Here is a 20,085-nt window from a genome sequence, read left to right on the forward strand (position 1 = left end):
TATTCAGACCGGCAAAATTCGCTAAATTTTGGCCAAAATTGTGACATTATTGGGTAAAATTTCATATACATGTATTTGACCTATTTTACCTCAAATGTGGACGCAATATTTCCTTTTTAAAGGCCTATCTGTCCGATGTAGGAGTGGAAACGTGTTCTAGGGACCCTGAGGTATCTTCCAAGCAAGTTTCAAGAAATTTCATTTTCTGGCCAAACTTGAAAAAAAATGTTATTTGCCTTACTTTTTTTTCGATTTTGGCCAAAAAATGAATTTTCTCCAAATTAGTCAGAAATGCCTAAGGATGCTTTGGAGGCATGATTTAATATTCAGACCGGCAAAATTCGCTAAATTTTGGCCAAAATTGTGACATTATTGGGTAAAATTTCATATACATGTATTTGACCTATTTTACCTCAAATGTGGACGCAATATTTCCTTTTTAAAGGCCTATCTGTCCGATGTAGGAGTGGAAACGTGTTCTAGGGACCCTGAGGTATCTTCCAAGCAAGTTTCAAGAAATTTCATTTTCTGGCCAAAATTGAAAAAAAATGTAAGGGGTTAGCCTTACTTTTTTTTCGATTTTGGCCAAAAAATGAATTTTCTCCAAATTACTCAGAAATGCTTATGAATGCTTTGGGGGCATGATTTAATATTCAGACTGGCAAAATTCGCTAAATTTTGGCCAAAATGGTGACATTATTGGGTAAAATTTCATATACATGTATTTGACCTATTTTACCTCAAATGTGGACGCAATATTTCCTTTTTAAAGGCCTATCTGTCCGATGTAGGAGTGGAAACGTACTCTAGGGACCCTGAGGTATCTTCCTAGCAAGTTTCATGAAATTTCATTTTTTGGAAAAAATTGAAAAAAAATGTAAGGGGATAGCCTTACTTTTTTTTCGATTTTGGCCAAGAAATGAATTTTCTCCAAATTACTCAGAAATCCTTAAGGATGCTTTGGGGGCATGATTTAATATTCAGACCGGCAAAATTCGCTAAATTTTGTCCAAAATTGTGACATTATTGGGTAAAATTTTATATACATGTATTTGACCTATTTTAACTCAAATGTGGACGCAATATTTCCTTTTTAAAGGCCTATCTGTCCGATGTAGGAGTGGAAACGTGTTCTAGGGACCCTGAGGTATCTTCCTAGCAAGTTTCAAGAAATTTCATTTTTTGGCCAAAATTGAAATAAAATGTAAGGGGTTAGCCTTACTTTTTTTTTCGATTTTGGCCAAGAAATGAATTTTCTCCAAATTACTCAGAAATGCTTAAGGATGCTTTGGGGGCATGATTTAATATTCAGACCGGCAAAATTCGCTAAATTTTGGCCAAAATTGTGACATTATTGGGTAAAGTTTCATATACATGTATTTGACCTATTTTACCTCAAATGTGGACGCAATATTTCCTTTTTAAAGGCCTATCTGTCCGATGTAGGAGTGGAAACGTGTTCTAGGGACCCTGAGGTATCTTCCAAGCAAGTTTCAAGAAATTTCATTTTCTGGCCAAAATTGAAAAAAAATGTTAGGGGTTAGCCTTACTTTTTTTTCGATTTTGGCCAAGAAATGAATTTTCTCCAAATTACTCAGCAATGCTTATGGATGCTTTGGGGGCATGATTTAATATTCAGACCGGCACAATTCGCTAAATTTTGGCCAAAATTGTGACATTATTGGGTAAAATTTCATATACATGTATTTGACCTATTTTACCTCAAATGTGGACGCAATATTTCCTTTTTAAAGGCCTATCTGTCCGATGTAGGAGTGGAAACGTACTCTAGGGACCCTGAGGTATCTTCCTAGCAAGTTTCAAGAAATTTCATTTTTTGGCCAAAATTGAAAAAAAATGTAAGGGGATAGCCTTACTTTTTTTTCGATTTTGGCCAAGAAATGAATTTTCTCCAAATTACTCAGAAATCCTTAAGGATGCTTTGGGGGCATGATTTAATATTCAGACCGGCAAAATTCGCTAAATTTTGGCCAAAATTGTGACATTATTGGGTAAAATTTTATATACATGTATTTGACCTATTTTACCTCAAATGTGGACGCAATATTTCCTTTTTAAAGGCCTATCTGTCCGATGTAGGAGTGGAAACGTGTTCTAGGGACCCTGAGGTATCTTCCTAGCAAGTTTCAAGAAATTTCATTTTTTGGCCAAAATTGAAATAAAATGTAAGGTGTTAGCCTTACTTTTTTTTTCGATTTTGTCCAAGAAATGAATTTTCTCCAAATTACTCAGAAATGCTTAAGGATGCTTTGGGGGCATGATTTAATATTCAGACCGGTAAAATTCGCTAAATTTTGGCCAAAATTGTGACATTATTGGGTAAAATGTCATATACATGTATTTGACCTATTTTAACTGAAATTTTGGACGCAATATTTCCTTTTTAAAGGCCTATCTGTCCGATGTAGGAGTGGAAACGTGTTCTAGGGACCCTGAGGTATCTTCCTAGCAAGTTTCAAGAAATTTCATTTTTTGGCCAAAATTGAAAAAAAAAGGAAGGGGTTAGCCTTACCTTTTTTTCGATTTTGGCCAAGAAATGAATTTTCTCCAAATTACTCAGAAATCCTTAAGGATGCTTTGGGGGCATGATTTAATATTCAGACCGGCAAAATTCGCTAAATTTTGGCCAAAATTGTGACATTATTGGGTAAAATTTTATATACATGTATTTGACCTATTTTACCTCAAATGTGGACGCAATATTTCCTTTTTAAAGGCCTATCTGTCCGATGTAGGAGTGGAAACGTGTTCTAGGGACCCTGAGGTATCTTCCTAGCAAGTTTCAAGAAATTTCATTTTTTGGCCAAAATTGAAATAAAATGTAAGGTGTTAGCCTTACTTTTTTTTTCGATTTTGTCCAAGAAATGAATTTTCTCCAAATTACTCAGAAATGCTTAAGGATGCTTTGGGGGCATGATTTAATATTCAGACCGGTAAAATTCGCTAAATTTTGGCCAAAATTGTGACATTATTGGGTAAAATGTCATATACATGTATTTGACCTATTTTAACTGAAATTTTGGACGCAATATTTCCTTTTTAAAGGCCTATCTGTCCGATGTAGGAGTGGAAACGTGTTCTAGGGACCCTGAGGTATCTTCCTAGCAAGTTTCAAGAAATTTCATTTTTTGGCCAAAATTGAAATAAAATGTAAGGGGTTAGCCTTCCTTTTTTTAAGATTTTGGCCAAGAAATGAAATTTCTTGAAACTTGCTTGCTTGCTTTTGGCCAAAATTGTGACATTATTGGGTAAAATTTCATATACATGTATTTGACCTATTTTACCTCAAATGTGGACGCAATATTTCCTTTTTAAAGGCCTATCTGTCCGATGTAGCAGTGGAAACGTGTTCTAGGGACCCTGAGGTATCTTCCTAGCAAGTTTCAAGAAATTTCATTTTTTGGCCAAAATTGAAAAAAAATTTAAGGGGTTAGCCTTACTTTTATTTCGATTTTGGCCAAAAAATTGAATTTTCTCCAAATTACTCAGAAATGCTTAAGGATGCTTTGGGGGCATGATTTAATATTCAGACCGGCAAAATTCGCTAAATTTTGGCCAAAATTGTGACATTATTGGGTAAAATTTCATATACATGTATTTGACCTATTTTAACTGAAATTTTGGACGCAATATTTCCTTTTTAAAGGCCTATCTGTCCGATGTAGGAGTGGAAACGTGTTCTAGGGACCCTGAGGTATCTTCCAAGCAAGTTTCAAGAAATTTCATTTTTTGGCCAAAATTGAAAAAAATTGTAAGGGGTTAGCCTTATTTTTTTTTCGATTTTGGCCAAGAAATGAATTTTCTCCAAATTACTCAGAAATGCTTAAGGATGCTTTGGGGGCATGATTTAATATTCAGACCGGCAAAATTCGCTAAATGTTGGCCAAATTTGTGACATTATTGGGTAAAATTTCATATACATGTATTTGACCTATTTTACCTCAAATTGTGGACGCAATATTTCCTTTTTAAAGGCCTATCTGTCCAATGTAGGAGTGGAAACGTGTTAATTATTCAGCAATGCCTAAGGATGCTTTGGGGGCATGATTTAATATTCAGACCGGCAAAATTCGCTAAATTTTGGCCAAAATGGTGACATTATTGGGTAAAATTTCATATACATGTATTTGACCTATTTTACCTGAAATTTTTGACGCAATATTTCATTTTTAAAGGCCTATCTGTCCGATGTAGGAGTGGAAACGTGTTGTAGGGACCCTGAGGTATCTTCCTAGCAAGTTTCAAGAAATTTCATTTTTTGGCCAAAATTGAAAAAAAATGTAAGGGGTTAGCCTTACTTTTTTTTTCGATTTTGGCCAAAAAATGAATTTTCCCCAAATTACTCAGCAATGCTTTCAGATGCTTTGGGGGCATGATTTAATATTCAGACCGGCAAAATTCGCTAAATTTTGGCCAAAATTGTGACATTATTGGGTAAAATTTCATATACATGTATTTGACCTATTTTACCTCAAATTGTGGACGCAATATTTCCTTTTTAAAGGCCTATCTGTCCGATGTAGGAGTGGAAACGTGTTCTAGGGACCCTCAGGTATCTTCCTAGCAAGTTTCATGAAATTTCATTTTTTGGAAAAAATTGAAAAAAATGTAAGGGGTTAGCCTTCCTTTTTTTCGATTTTGGCCAAAAAATGAATTTTCTCCAAATTACTCAGAAATGCTTAAGGATGCTTTGGGGGCATGATTTAATATTCAGACCGGCAAAATTCGCTAAATTTTGGCCAAAATTGTGACATTATTGGGTAAAATTTCATATACATGTATTTGACCTATTTTACCTCAAATTGTGGACGCAATATTTCCTTTTTAAAGGCCGATCTGTCCGATGTAGGAGTGGAAAGGTGTTCTAGGGACCCTGAGGTATCTTCCTAGCAAGTTTCAAGAAATTTCATTTTTTGGCCAAAAATTGAAAAAAAATGTAAGGGGTAAGGCCTTACTTTTTTTTTGATTTTGGCCAAGAAATGAATTTTCTCCAAATTACTCAGAAATGCTTACGGATGCTTTGGGGGCATGATTTAATATTCAGACCGGCAAAATTCGCTAAATTTTGGCCAAAATTGTAACATTATTGGGTAAAATTTCAAATACATGTATTTGACCTATTTTACCTGAAATTGTGGACGCAATATTTCCTTTTTAAAGGCCTATCTGTCCGATGTAGGAGTGGAAACGTATTCTAGGGACCCTGAGGTATCTTCCTAGCAAGTTTCAAGAAATTTCATTTTTTTGCCAAAATTGAAAAAAAATGTTATGGGTTAGCCTTACTTTTTTTTCGATTTTGGCCAAGAAATGAATTTTCTCCAAATTACTCAGAAATCCTTAAGGATGCTTTGGGGGCATGATTTAATATTCAGACCGGCAAAATTCGCTAAATTTTGGCCAAAATTGTGACATTATTGGGTAAAATTTCATATACATGTATTTGACCTATTTTACCTCAAATTGTGGACGCAATATTTCCTTTTTAAAGGCCGATCTGTCCGATGTAGGAGTGGAAACGTGTTCTAGGGACCCTGAGGTATCTTCCTAGCAAGTTTCAAGAAATTTCATTTTTTGGCCAAAAATTGAAAAAAAATGTAAGGGGTAAGGCCTTACTTTTTTTTTGATTTTGGCCAAAAAATGAATTTTCTCCAAATTACTCAGAAATGCTTACGGATGCTTTGGGGGCATGATTTAATATTCAGACCGGCAAAATTCGCTAAATTTTGGCCAAAATTGTGACATTATTGGGTAAAATTTCAAATACATGTATTTGACCTATTTTACCTGAAATTGTGGACGCAATATTTCCTTTTTAAAGGCCTATCTGTCCGATGTAGGAGTGGAAACGTATTCTAGGGACCCTGAGGTATCTTCCTAGCAAGTTTCAAGAAATTTCATTTTTTGGCCAAAATTGAAAAAAAAAAGGAAGGGGTTATCCTTACTTTTTTTTCGATTTTGGCCAAAAAATGAATTTTCTCCAAATTACTCAGAAATGCTTAAGGATGCTTTGGGGGCATGATTTAATATTCAGACCGGCAAAATTCGCTAAATTTTGGCCAAAATTGTGACATTATTGGGTAAAATTTCATATACATGTATTTGACCTATTTTACCTGAAATAGTGGACGCAATATTTCCTTTTTAAAGGCCTATCTGTCCGATGTAGGAGTGGAAACGTGTTCTAGGGACCCTGAGGTATCTTCCTAGCAAGTTTCAAGAAATTTCATTTTTTGGCCAAAATTGAAAAAAAAAGGAAGGGGTTATCCTTACTTTTATTTCGATTTTGGCCAAAAAATGAATTTTCTCCAAATTACTCAGAAATCCTTAAGGATGCTTTGGGGGCATGATTTAATATTCAGACCGGCAAAATTCTCTACATTTTGGCCAAAATTGTGACATTATTGGGTAAAATTTCATATACATGTATTTGACCTATTTTACCTCAAATGTGGACGCAATATTTCCTTTTTAAAGGCCTATCTGTCCGATGTAGGAGTGGAAACGTGTTTTAGGGACCCTGAGGAATCTTCCTACCAAGTTTCAAGAAATTTCATTTTTTGGCCAAAATTGAAAAAAAATGTAAGGGGTTAGCCTTACTTTTTTTTCGATTTTGGCCAAAAAATGAATTTTCTCCAAATTACTCAGCAATGCTTAAAGATGCTTTGGGGTCATGATTTAATATTCAGACCGGCAAAATTCGCTAAATTTTGGCCAAAATTGTGACATTATTGGGTAAAATTTCATATACATGTATTTGACCTATTTTACCTGAAATTTTGGACGCAATATTTCCTTTTTAAAGGCCTATCTGTCCGATGTAGGAGTGGAAACGTGTTTTAGGGACCCTGAGGTATCTTCCTAGCAAGTTCCAAGAAATTTCATTTTTTGGCCAAAATTGAAAAAAAAAGGAAGGGGTTAGCCTTACTTTTTTTTCGATTTTGGCCAAGAAATGAATTTTCTCCAAATTACTCAGAAATGCTTAAGGATGCTCTGGGGGCATGATTTAATATTCAGACCGGCAAAATTCGCTAAATTTTGGCCAAAATTGTGACATTATTGGGTAAAATTTCATATACATGTATTTGACCTATTTTACCTCAAATGTGGACGCAATATTTCCTTTTTAAAGGCCTATCTGTCCGATGTAGGAGTGGAAACGTGTTTTAGGGACCCTGAGGTATCTTCCTAGCAAGTTTCAAGAAATTTCATTTTTTGGCCAAAATTGAAAAAAAATGTAAGGGGTTAGCCTTACTTTTTTTCGATTTTGGCCAAAAAAATGAATTTTCTCCAAATTACTCAGAAATGCCTAAGGATGCTTTGGGGGCATGATCTAATATTCAGACCGGCAAAATTCGCTAAATTTTGGCCAAAATTGTGACATTATTTGGTAAAATTTCATGTACATGTATTTGACCTATTTTACCTGAAATTTTGGACGCAATATTTCCTTTTTAAAGGCCTATCTGTCCGATGTAGGAGTGGAAACGTGTTCTAGGGACCCTGAGGTATCTTCCTAGCAAGTTTCAAGAAATTTCATTTTCTGGCCAAAATTGAAAAAAAATGTAAGGGGTTAGCCTTACTTTTTTTTCGATTTTGGCCAAGAAATGAATTTTCTCCAAATTACTCAGAAATGCTTAAGGATGCTTTGGGGGCATGATTTAATATTCAGACCGGCAAAATTCGCTAAATTTTGGCCAAAATTGTGACAATATTGGGTAAAATTTCAAATACATGTATTTGACCTATTTTACCTGAAATTGTGGACGCAATATTTCCTTTTTAAAGGCCTATCTGTCCGATGTAGGAGTGGAAAGGTGTTCTAGGGACCCTGAGGTATCGTCCTAGCAAGTTTCAAGAAATTTCATTTTCTGGCCAAAATTGAAAAAAAAAGGAAGGGGTTAGCCTTACTTTTTTTTCGATTTTGGCCAAAAAATGAATTTTCTCCAAATTACTCAGAAATCCTTAAGGATGCTTTGGGGGCATGATTTAATATTCAGACCGGCGAAATTCGCTAAATTTTGGCCAAAATTGTGACATTATTGGGTAAAATTTCATATACATGTATTTGACCTATTTTACCTCAAATGTGAACACAATATTTCCTTTTTAAAGGCCTATCTGTCCGATGTAGGAGTGGAAACGTATTCTAGGGACCCTGAGGTATCTTCCTAGCAAGTTTCAAGAAATTTCATTTTTTGGCCAAAATTGAAAAAAAATGTAAGGGGTTAGCCTTACTTTTTTTTCGATTTTGGCCAAGAAATGAATTTTCTCCAAATTACTCAGAAATGCTTAAGGATGCTTTGGGGGCATGATTTAATATTCAGACCGGCAAAATTCGCTAAATTTTGGCCAAAATTGTGACATAATTGGGTAAAATTTCATATACATGTATTTGACCTATTTTACCTCAAATGTGGACGCAATATTTCCTTTTTAATGGCTTATCTGTCCGATGTAGGAGTGGAAACGTATTCTAGGGACCCTGAGGTATCTTCCTAGCAAGTTTCAAGAAATTTCATTTTTTGGCCAAAATTGAAAAAAAAAAGGAAGGGGTTATCCCTACTTTTTTTTCGATTTTGGCCAAAAAATGAATTTTCTCCAAATTACTCAGAAATGATTAAGGATGCTTTGGGGGCATGATTTAGTATTCAGACCGGCAAAATTCGCTAAATTTTGGCAAAAATTGTGACATTATTGGGTAAAATTTCATATACATGTATTTGACCTATTTTACCTGAAATTTTGGACGCAATATTTCCTTTTTAAAGGCCTATCTGTCCGATGTAGGAGTGGAAACGTGTTCTAGGGACCCTGAGGTATCTTCCTAGCAAGTTTCAAGAAATTTCATTTTTTGGCCAAAATTGAAAAAAAAAGGAAGGGGTTATCCTTACTTTTATTTCGATTTTGGCCAAAAAATGAATTTTCTCCAAATTACTCAGAAATCCTTAAGGATGCTTTGGGGGCATGATTTAATATTCAGACCGGCAAAATTCTCTACATTTTGGCCAAAATTGTGACATTATTGGGTAAAATTTCATATACATGTATTTGACCTATTTTACCTCAAATGTGGACGCAATATTTCCTTTTTAAAGGCCTATCTGTCCGATGTAGGAGTGGAAACGTATTCTAGGGGCCCTGAGGTATCTTCCTAGCAAGTTTCAAGAAATTTCATTTTTTGGCCAAAATTGAAATAAAATGTAAGGGGTTAGCCTTACTTTTTTTTCGATTTTGGCCAAAAAATGAATTTTCTCCAAATTACTCAGAAATGCTTAAGGATGCTTTGGGGGCATGATTTAATATTCAGACCGGCAAAATTCGCTACATTTTGGCCAAAATTGTGACATTATTGGGTAAAATTTCATATACATGTATTTGACCTATTTTACCTCAAATGTGGACGCAATATTTCCTTTTTAATGGCTTATCTGTCCGATGTAGGAGTGGAAACGTATTCTAGGGACCCTGAGGTATCTTCCTAGCAAGTTTCAAGAAATTTCATTTTTTGGCCAAAATTGAAAAAAAATGTAAGGGGTTAGCCTTACCTTTTTTCGATTTTGGCCAAGAAATGAATTTTCTCCAAATTACTCAGAAATCCTTAAGGATGCTTTGGGGGCATGATTTAATATTCAGACCGGCAAAATTCGCTAAATTTTGGCCAAAATTGTGACATTATGGGGTAAAATTTCATATACATGTATTTGACCTATTTTGTCTCAAATGTGGACGCAATATTTCCTTTTTAAAGGCCTATCTGTCCGATGTAGGAGTGGAAACGTGTTCTAGGGACCCTGAGGTATCTTCCTAGCAAGTTTCAAGAAATTTCATTTTTTGGCCAAAATTGAAAAAAAATGTAAGGGGTTAGCCTTACTTTTTTTCGATTTTGGCCAAGAAATGAATTTTCTCCAAATTACTCAGAAATCCTTAAGGATGCTTTGGGGGCATGATTTAATATTCAGACCGGCAAAATTCGCTAAATTTTGGCCAAAATTGTGACATTATTGGGTAAAATTTCATATACATGTATTTGACCTATTTTACCTGAAATTTTGGACGCAATATTTCCTTTTTAAAGGCCTATCTGTCCGATGTATGAGTGGAAACGTGTTCTAGGGACCCTGAGGTATCTTCCTAGCAAGTTTCAAGAAATTTCATTTTTTGGCCAAAATTGAAAAAAAAAGGAAGGGGTTATCCTTACTTTTATTTCGATTTTGGCCAAAAAATGAATTTTCTCCAAATTACTCAGAAATCCTTAAGGATGCTTTGGGGGCATGATTTAATATTCAGACCGGCAAAATTCGCCAAGTTTTGGCCAAAATTGTGACATTATTGGGTAAAATTTCATATACATGTATTTGACCTGTTTTACCTCAAATGTGGACGCAATATTTCCTTTTTAATGGCTTATCTGTCCGATGTAGGAGTGGAAACGTGTTCTAGGGACCCTGAGGTATCTTCCTAGAAAGTTTCAAGAAATTTCATTTTTTGGCCAAAATTGAAAAAAAAAGGAAGGGGTTAGCCTTACTTTTTTTTCGATTTTGGCCAAGAAATGAATTTTCTCCAAATTACTCAGAAATGCTTAAGGATGCTCTGGGGGCATGATTTAATATTCAGACCGGCAAAATTCGCTAAATTTTGGCCAAAATTGTGACATTATTGGGTAAAATTTCATATACATGTATTTGACCTATTTTACCTCAAATGTGGACGCAATATTTCCTTTTTAAAGGCCTATCTGTCCGATGTAGGAGTGGAAACGTGTTTTAGGGACCCTGAGGTATCTTCCTAGCAAGTTTCAAGAAATTTCATTTTTTGGCCAAAATTGAAAAAAAATGTAAGGGGTTAGCCTTACTTTTTTTCGATTTTGGCCAAAAAAATGAATTTTCTCCAAATTACTCAGAAATGCCTAAGGATGCTTTGGGGGCATGATCTAATATTCAGACCGGCAAAATTCGCTAAATTTTGGCCAAAATTGTGACATTATTTGGTAAAATTTCATGTACATGTATTTGACCTATTTTACCTGAAATTTTGGACGCAATATTTCCTTTTTAAAGGCCTATCTGTCCGATGTAGGAGTGGAAACGTGTTCTAGGGACCCTGAGGTATCTTCCTAGCAAGTTTCAAGAAATTTCATTTTCTGGCCAAAATTGAAAAAAAATGTAAGGGGTTAGCCTTACTTTTTTTTCGATTTTGGCCAAGAAATGAATTTTCTCCAAATTACTCAGAAATGCTTAAGGATGCTTTGGGGGCATGATTTAATATTCAGACCGGCAAAATTCGCTAAATTTTGGCCAAAATTGTGACAATATTGGGTAAAATTTCAAATACATGTATTTGACCTATTTTACCTGAAATTGTGGACGCAATATTTCCTTTTTAAAGGCCTATCTGTCCGATGTAGGAGTGGAAAGGTGTTCTAGGGACCCTGAGGTATCGTCCTAGCAAGTTTCAAGAAATTTCATTTTCTGGCCAAAATTGAAAAAAAAAGGAAGGGGTTAGCCTCACTTTTTTTTCGATTTTGGCCAAAAAATGAATTTTCTCCAAATTACTCAGAAATCCTTAAGGATGCTTTGGGGGCATGATTTAATATTCAGACCGGCGAAATTCGCTAAATTTTGGCCAAAATTGTGACATTATTGGGTAAAATTTCATATACATGTATTTGACCTATTTTACCTCAAATGTGAACACAATATTTCCTTTTTAAAGGCCTATCTGTCCGATGTAGGAGGGGAAACGTATTCTAGGGACCCTGAGGTATCTTCCTAGCAAGTTTCAAGAAATTTCATTTTTTGGCCAAAATTGAAAAAAAATGTAAGGGGTTAGCCTTACTTTTTTTTCGATTTTGGCCAAGAAATGAATTTTCTCCAAATTACTCAGAAATGCTTAAGGATGCTTTGGGGGCATGATTTAATATTCAGACCGGCAAAATTCGCTAAATTTTGGCCAAAATTGTGACATAATTGGGTAAAATTTCATATACATGTATTTGACCTATTTTACCTCAAATGTGGACGCAATATTTCCTTTTTAATGGCTTATCTGTCCGATGTAGGAGTGGAAACGTATTCTAGGGACCCTGAGGTATCTTCCTAGCAAGTTTCAAGAAATTTCATTTTTTGGCCAAAATTGAAAAAAAATGTAAGGGGTTAGCCTTACCTTTTTTCGATTTTGGCCAAGAAATGAATTTTCTCCAAATTACTCAGAAATCCTTAAGGATGCTTTGGGGGCATGATTTAATATTCAGACCGGCAAAATTCGCTAAATTTTGGCCAAAATTGTGACATTATGGGGTACAATCAAAACATCATTAACCAAAAAGTAAGGCTTACCCCTTGTATTTTTTTCAAATTTGGCCAAAAAATGAAATGGCTTGAAACTTGCCGGAAAGATGCCTAAAGGACCATAGAACACATTCCGATTCGATTTCTGGACACATGTGCTTTTCAAAATAAAATTTCCGAAAATTTGGGGTGAAATCAGTCAAAGTTAATGATTTGTTTTTCCTCTAAATGTCGAAGATTTTTGCCCAAATCTTCAATATATTTGGTGTTTGTATGTTGATTGATGCTCCTCTTACCTTTTAGAACATTTCTGTATAGTTTGAATAAAATTCATTTTTCGGACAAATTTCATCAAAAAAGTAAGGCTTAGGCCAAAAAAAAAACAGTCTCCGGTTTCTGGTATGCGCGCGCGTCGCCGTAGCCATGCGCGTCGGCAAAATGAAAAAGTTTTGCAAAGGAAACCTTACGTCAGACTGCGTTGACTTGTGGGCATGGGCGTCGCGAGGGGGGGGGGGGGGCAAGGGGGGGGCCTGGAAAAGCAAAAAAAAAAAAAAAAAAAAAAGAGGCGCGAAGACAAAGTGGTGTAAATTTAATGAGTTGGGGTGGGGGGCAAAATGAAATCGAGAATTTGTTAAGAAATACAAGCATTTTTTGGCAAACAATTTGTTTGCCCCCCTCTAGAAAAAATCCTGGCGACGCCCATGCTTGTGGGCGCATGGTAAGGTGACTATCAAAAATCACGCCTAGGTCACGAACCTCTGAGGCTTGAGCTCGAATTTCTTAAGAAATCGTTTTACCAAAATAATGTCAAAAACACCGACTAATCATACAAGTCAATTTTCCTTTTCGAGGGGTCAGGAAGCGCGCCACCAGGGTTCAACTTTTAGGCTCTATAAACCCTGCGTGTTGAGCCTGCTTTGGCATGATGCATAGGCTACTGAGTTCCTAACTTGATTGAGTTCCTATAGCTTCACAATGAAATGAAGTACCCCTAGTTCGTGCCCTTTCCCACAGTTAAGCCAAATAATTTCAACAAACGTTAATCAAACATGTGAACAATTATATCTAACAACCAAAAGGCATCTAAGGATCAGGAGTCATTAAAACCCGGAAGTAATGCATGTATTGGCGCCCTATCTTGCCCAATTCCAGCACATGCAAAAAAATGAAAGCAAAATGTCACTCGGCACGATTTGTGCGAGTGACCTACTTGCCTGATTCTTCTCAGCGATGATGCCTTTTCCTCCGGATTCAGGTCCTCAAATATTGAACAATGTTCCCTTGAAGGTATTTTTTTTTTTATTTCATTTCTTCATCACCATCAGTTAAATATTTAATATACATTATTAACAGACGTACATACCAACAAATGACCATCTTTTCATGTCTTCGGACGTGCGTTACACGATTAAAACACGCACGAACATGTACCGTACCTTGTGCACAACGAATGGGGAAAACTGCGCTCCGGTTTAAGCGAGGTTCCGGCTATAACGACAGTATTGTGAAAGTCCATCGGACCTCGTTATAACGGGAGCCGACTGAATATGCTCATTAGAGGCACACTCTTGGAAAAAATGGTCCGATTATCTTATTCCTTATTCTATTCCTGGGTGCACTTTTTGCACAAATTAACGACTCGCGTAGAAATTTGCGAAACCCTTATCAAAATTATTGCGCCCGCTGTCGGTTTTATTGCGCCACTTCTGTCTAGCCCCCCCCCCCAGCCCCCAGCCCCCAGCCCCCAGCCCCCAGCCCCCAGCCCCCAGCCCCCAGCCCCCCCCCCCACACACACACCCACACACACACACCGCCACATCGAAAAATGATAGTAATTAACTACTGTTTAAAAATGTGCTGTTTATTCAGACATTCATGAAGCATATTCAAACTGATTGGACGTTTCCAAAGTGTCTTTCCCATTTGCAAAAGTTCTTTTTAAAAGCCCATGGGGGCATGCAAATTTTGATTTGGCCGGCGTATGCAAATTCGGGCCTTTTTATTGGACAATCTTAAAAGGTAGACCCTAGGAACCTAGGAGATTTTTTAATTTCCGTTTAAGAGTACTAGTGAAGATTTCCCTTACAAAAACACCTAATTATTTTATATTCCCTGACGTGCCTTTATGTGCGCACCCCGCCCCCAATCACCCAGAAATAATAAAACGTCATTTCAGCTGGGTTTTGTTACTTTTGTTGTAGCTTGACCTCCCCCACCAACAACTAAAACAAAAATAGGCAAAATACTGACAACTTTCCAAGGATATGAAATTAATGTCTCACATCTTTCAAGTTTTATTTATTTTGTTTAATTCCTTAGTCTTTTTGACATACAAATATTTAAACCAATTCATACAAACAAATACGATTCCAAATGAGGAAAAAAGTTGGGCAGAAGGCCAATACATTTGAGAAATTAATAATCGCTTTATATCATAGATGATTATTACATAAGCAACGACTACATGACTGTACACGGTAAAGCCAGGTTTTTGTATTTCACCATTTTGTGAATAAGATTTTAAAAGGGAAGATAAAACTTAGAATTGCCCCCTCCCCCTACCAAAAAAAATTCCTAGATTATTTTGAAACATTTCAGGACTATATTTTGTCTAATTTAGCTATTATGTAAAAAAATATTTGACGCGAGGTAAGTTCAACACTCGATATATATTGCGTTTATCCTTTTGTGAGGTTAGTTAATTATTAATAAGAAAATGAAAAGACATGCAAAACCACCAAGAAAAACAATTGTGCATACGAAGTAAAAAAAAAATATAACAAGTGAAAAAAGTGCAATGAAATAAATCACAAAAGGACAAACACAAGTGTAATTTGAGTGTCACTTATACCTGTTGCAATGCATTTTAATGGATGGAAGTTCCTGAACAGTTTATTCTTTAAATTTTCCTAAAAATTAAACGTTCGTGTTTTCTAATAAATATACAATGGACAGAAAGTCACGTTTTAGTTAAGCCGACGTCTTGTTAAAGACGTTACATTTAAATAAAGTTTGTTACATTTCTTCAGTTTTTAAACAATAAATTAATCCTTTTTGGTATCTTTCAAAACTCTTATGACTTAAATTGGCTTTCTTAAAAATGCACTTTTAATATCAAATTAAATTGATAGAGCAAAATTCTCCATTGTCAACTGAACAAAAAGCAAATAGAAAGCCTTAGGCGATACCTCGTTTATAATTTACCGAGAAGATCCAATTGAATGCATTAAAGGTAAGGAGTATAAAATTATTAACTGATTGATGCAATAATTTTGGATGACCCAGGACAGATCAAAGGAACATCCCTTCTCACATGTCACTGCTAAAAAGCCAGTGACAAATTATTACCCTTACAATAATTTTTTCAGCAAGTTTCCAGTATTGTCCATTATTAACTGTCTGTTGCAGTATCCGGTTTAAGATTATTTTAGAGGCATAAATAAATTAATGAAATCAAAATTACTTTTCACTTTATTTTAGTGTTGTTGCCTTAGTGTATAACATTAATGACGTTGCATTATGCAGTCTGATTTATCATTTCATATTGTGCAAGCTGGGTTTTTTTCGGTTCCTCGAGTTTCTGTGTGATGAGGCTGTTGGAGCCTTGGAGGGTTCATTTTCGTCCAGACAAAGCAGCCTAGCTCATCCAGTCTGTCTCAACTTTTAGATCATCAGTTTCTTTGATGAAAGCAGCAACTCTTTCCTAAGTGGACAGGGTTACGAAAACACTGGGCCTAGCCCATTTGTTACTGAAGTGAAACATTGCAAATGTAGCCAATAATTATGTCTAAGCCTACCTATAACCAGGTCATGGGTAGGATCCAATGGAAACCAAACGATTCTACCCATGTTTACATTATTTCCTTTTTAAAACAGACAGATTACTTTGTCATAATGTGCCGACGCTGATAATGGCAGATTGCTTTGGAAACTGTATATAACTCGCACACTATAAACAACCATTAAAAGAAATTCACGTGACATTAAGATGACAAAATGCCATCTTAATCCTTGCCGATCCCTTCCAAATCGGATTTACATTGAACACGGTACTATACGGAAGGAGGGTTACACGTAGGCTAAAATCAACAAGGAAATAGTAGTTTTCTATGTAACTCTAAACCTGTCGCATATCTTGAAATGCTTTCTTTTGTAGCCCACAAAGATTTGATCGTGAAAGTCTATATTAGACCGATCTCTTTAACTACTGCAACGCTTTTTCCGTTATGGTTTTCGTGTTCTCCCCTTCAATAAAACAGCACTGTCGGCCTAATACGTTATCAATGTCAAAGTAAGACAACCAAATGAGTAACTCGAAGGAGAAATAAATACTCGATGAAAACATGTATCCCTGCCGATCTTTCCAAATCGGACTCACATAAATGATGTAGATTAAGTTTAAACATTTACAAAAACACGAAGAAATGTCGTATGCGATAGTAAATATGTCGCATGTCTTATACAGCCACTTTCCCTATTGCTTAGTTGATTATACTTAAGTTGTACCCTTTCACATGCATAACCTGGCTATTTCTGGCTTTTTTGAAGGCAAACTTCTTGACAATGTCACAAATTGCTATTATTTTTGCTGACGAATAATACTTAAAAGATGTGGTGTAGGCCTAGAACTCGGGGGAAATGCCTTTAACATTGTTGCTTTAATTGAAATTCAGTCATTTTCTTTACATCGATATAATGGAGATTTTCCTTGATTTCGGTCATTTTTTTTACCTTTTTTCTGCCGTCATTTTCCCCACCATTTATCAAAATTCGCTTTCCGACTTTTTTAAGCAGTGTAGTACCATACCGGAAGTGGCTGCCGATTACAATTTGAAAGTTTTTTGTTGACATTATTTCGGTCATTTTTCCTTAGCAAATTTTTGCATGACATAGGGCCTAGAAGTTTAGAAAATTACTTGTATTTACTTCTCTCGTTGCGGATGATTAATTTTTATGCCGTTATTTTCGTCATTTTGATTTGTTATTTCCATTACCCATTTTGTTTACTTTGTGGCAAGAAAAATAACACTGATTTTTACTCTCACTAACGCTGTGATGTTTTCCTCGCGTTATTTTCATCATTTTCCTAGCGTGTAGGCCTACACGTAGAAAGCGGAGTGATTTTTTTTGGGAAAAAAAATTCGCTTACGATGTGATTTTCGCTACCATTTATTTTGCACCGATTTGAATTTTGTTTTCAGTTTTCGTCATACGCATAGTCAAGTAAATATCCGGGTAGGTATTATTTATTCCAATACTGCCTAACATTTTAAAGTTGATTTCGTATTTTCGTCAATTTGAGGTTTGCCTCTTCAAAACCGTAACATTTTTTGCCCAACGTATTGCAGTTGAAAAAAATAACACTTTTCAACACTTATAACACTTATTCTTTTCAACATCTGCTTCGATTTTTCTTAACGATTTGACATTTTCGTAGCCGCAACAATTAATTTGATTGAATTTTTTTAAATTTTGTCTATTGTCAGAGACAACAGACGGATACCATTAAAAAAAATCACACCACACAGAGAGCAATGCACACAAAGGCAAAAAATCAAACATGCAACATTTACAATGAAAAAAGTCATTCTCTCCGTAAGCATTTTTTTACTCACAGATTACTCACAAGTTTATCTTTAAATACTTAATAATGATCCGAGCTTAAAAGCTCTTTACAGAATAAAAATGTCTTTTATATAAATTTATGCAAAGTATAATTAACCAAAGTTATGACTTTTGATTTTACTACGATCATTAGAATATGGTCAACTGTCAAATGTGCCCTCACTGCTCACAGACTAGCGAAGTATAGACAATGCGGCGCTTTTACAGACGCTGTTAATCCCAGATTTTTTTACCTTTTAGTGTTACTGTAAGAGCGTATATGTTACCGATTTCAAATATTTATTTCTTTCGCTGCTGCTGTTAATTTTTTACCGTAATTTTCGTCTCTTTAATTTCATTCTTCCGCAATCGATTTTTTTTTACTTTGTAGGTAAGAAAAATAACACTGATATCAAGTATTATTTCTCTCACTAACGCTGTGATTTTTTAGCCGTGTAAACTATGTTTCGTCACTTCACTTATATGCCGCGTAGATTTTCGGTGTAATTTTCGTAATTTTCCTGTAGCTGCCTGTAGAAACAGAGTGCCGTGCTGCAAGAAGAAACTCCACGTACTATGTGATTTTCGTTGTAATTTAATTTGGACTGATTTGATTTTTGTTTCCACGTTTCGTCACACGCGTTTAATCAAATATTTCGGGTAGGTATCGCAGTAAAGGTAAAAACAACACTGATTTTAGTTATTTTCGGCGTAAATTTCATCATTTTCTCAGCCACTTGTTGGAAGCGGAGAAGCATTTCTGTGAGAAGAAAATCCGCTCATGATTTGATTTTCACAGCAATGTATTTTACACACATTTGACTTTTTTTCTTCAATTTTCGTCGTACTCGTTGTCAAATATTTCAGGTATAGGTATCTCAGTAAAGTTAACAAGTAACAGTGATTTAAGCTATTATTTCTTCCAATTATAGCGGTAACTTTGACGTAAGAATTCGTATTTTCGTCGTTTTTATGTTTTATAATAATGCAAAATAATATGCAGTCTGACTTTGGATCCAATATTCCACAAATTGGAAAGTGTCTGATGAGGGCATCCTTGTCCAGATAGAGCAGCTTCGTAATTTTCCAGTCTCATCCAAGCTTGGCGGTCCTCATCATCTAAAACATGTCAAAAAGAGTAAACTAGCATAATTTAGAATTGATATTTAAAGAGGAAATCAAGCATCGTAAGAGGTGACATAGTATTAAAGGAATAACAAATTTAAGTGTAGGCCTACATATCCCTGGTCTCTTTTCAAGTAAACCCACCTCAAGAATCGGTAATGGCCAACCAAGCAGGCAGAGTCAGTCAACCGTCGGTCCTCCCAGCTTATGGCAGCTTGAGGCAGGTTCATCCATCATAGGGCAATTCCCTCACCAGTCAGTGGTCCTCATGTCTGTAAAAAGATTCAAATGACGAAAGAAAATATCCGAATTATTAAGAAATATCTGAAAGGTAGGAGCAAGAGGGGGGGGGGAAAGAAATGTTCGAATTAACCCTGAAAAGCAGTGCCCCATTACCAGCACTCTTTTGTGGGAGAACATAGAAGAGCGCCAATTCACCCATTTTGATAAGATTTCTGCTTATTCTTTAGGTACATGTAACTAAATACTAACCTCAAGAATTAGTAATGGGAAGCCCAGCAAGCAGGTCATCCGTTCATCAGTCGGTCCTCCTCCCTGCTTCCGGTTCCTTGGGTTTCTGTTTGATGAGGCTGTCGGAGCCCTGAAGATGTCTTGAGGCAGGCTCATCCTCATCTCAGTATAGAGCAATTCCCTCATCAGTCAGTGGTCCTCACTTTGGCGAAAGGATTCAAATAACGAAAGGAAACATTTGAATTTTTGAGTTGTATTCGTGCCAGGGCTCGAAAGGGGACAGAAAAAACATTGAATTAACCGCAAAAAGCAAAGCCCTGCTACCAGAACTCGTTTGTAGTAGAACAAAATAACAGAGTCAGATCGCCCATTTAAATTAGTTCTGTGACTTGATTGTTCCTGTTAAGAGGAGGCTTACATGTAAACTAACCTAATAATCAGGAATGGGAAGCCCAGCAAGCAGGTCATCCGTTCATCTGTCGGTCCTCCTCCCTGCTTCCGGTTCCTCACGTTTCTGTTTGATGAGGCTGTTGGAGCCCTGACGATGTCTTGAGGCAGGCTCATCAATCTCAGTAAA

The 20,085-nt window shown here is 35.8% G+C and overlaps 1 long non-coding RNA gene across 1 annotated transcript; it reads right to left on the bottom strand.

Annotated features, from left to right (window-relative positions):
• Positions 1-18,363: 18,363 nt before the first annotated feature.
• LOC119738090 lies at positions 18,364-19,589 on the bottom strand. Its single transcript, XR_005272426.1, has 3 exons — positions 19,530-19,589; positions 19,182-19,309; positions 18,364-19,031 (listed from the first exon to the last, which is right to left on the bottom strand). It is a non-coding gene; the product is annotated as an uncharacterized LOC119738090 (long non-coding RNA).
• Between the last annotated feature and the right edge of the window lie 496 nt (positions 19,590-20,085).

The sequence above is a fragment of the Patiria miniata genome, unplaced genomic scaffold (genome assembly GCF_015706575.1).
Source record: "Patiria miniata isolate m_02_andy unplaced genomic scaffold, ASM1570657v1 HiC_scaffold_3, whole genome shotgun sequence".
Lineage (NCBI taxonomy): Eukaryota > Metazoa > Echinodermata > Asteroidea > Valvatida > Asterinidae > Patiria > Patiria miniata.